The sequence below is a fragment of the Poecilia reticulata genome, linkage group LG15 (genome assembly GCF_000633615.1).
Source record: "Poecilia reticulata strain Guanapo linkage group LG15, Guppy_female_1.0+MT, whole genome shotgun sequence".
Classification (NCBI taxonomy): domain Eukaryota; kingdom Metazoa; phylum Chordata; class Actinopteri; order Cyprinodontiformes; family Poeciliidae; genus Poecilia; species Poecilia reticulata.
The window spans coordinates 20,714,364-20,715,349 of record NC_024345.1 but is presented as its reverse complement, the minus strand read 5'-3'; positions in this window follow the sequence as shown (position 1 = coordinate 20,715,349).

Sequence of the window (986 nt, the reverse complement as noted above, 5' to 3'; positions counted from 1 at the left end):
AAGCTAGCTGCTGCTCAGTGAAGCTAGCTGCTGCTCATCAAAGCTAGCTGCTGCTCAGTGACGCTAGCTGCTGCTGCTGCTGCTCTGCCTGTGAACAGTGATAACTGAGTTTCTCCTCTCTGGAGACTCCGGCTTACTTTCTGCTTCTATCTTTCCCAAACTGCTTCTGTGAGCTGATTGGCTCTGAAAACAGCTGCTGACGTCAAAGCGAGGACATTTATTAAACACAGGACGCCATGACACATTCTTTTTACTGCATTATGTAACTGCATGGTCAGTCTGAGCTGCAGGCCGGCTGGGCTCTGATAGAAAGCTCAGACTGATTCCTGAGACGGTGGAGAAACGTTTCTGTCATGAAGGAGCCTCTGTGGTTCCAGTTCCTCCAGAAGGAAACAACAGCTGGAAGAAGTTCTGCTCTGGTTCCTGTAAGCAGCAGTGGACCGGCTCAGTTCTGACAGTCTCTCCTGGGCTTCAGCTGCAGAGCTGGAAATCTCTCCGTTTCCATATTTGGTGAAAAGGACCACAGGACAAGCCTCTCATAGCTCCGTCTGGATCCTGCCTCACGCTTCCACAGAACTGTAAAGGTTTCATACCAGAGAGGTTTTATAGCCTGGTCCCAGAAGACATTGGGCCCGTGGTGTGTATAATCACTCCAGAACACCAGAACTCTCCTGCAGGCTGCTGCAGTGAGAAAACAGAAACAACCGGTCCTTTGTTCCCGTTTTCTCTTCCCACTTAGCCAAACCTGGAAATACATGAAGCTCTCCTTCATTTCAGAGTCTGTTTGTGTTTTATAGGGGATTTTTGGCCCTGTTGCATCCGAAAGGACTAGTTAAACCTGAAAGCAACGCTTTCTTGCTGATAAACGATCGAAATAGGTTATCTAAGGTTCTGCCTGGCATTTCTGGGTACATTTTTAAATTCTGCAATATGGTCTGTCCTCAGTGGTCTGTCCTTGTCAGTCTGTCCTCAGTGGTCTGTCCTTG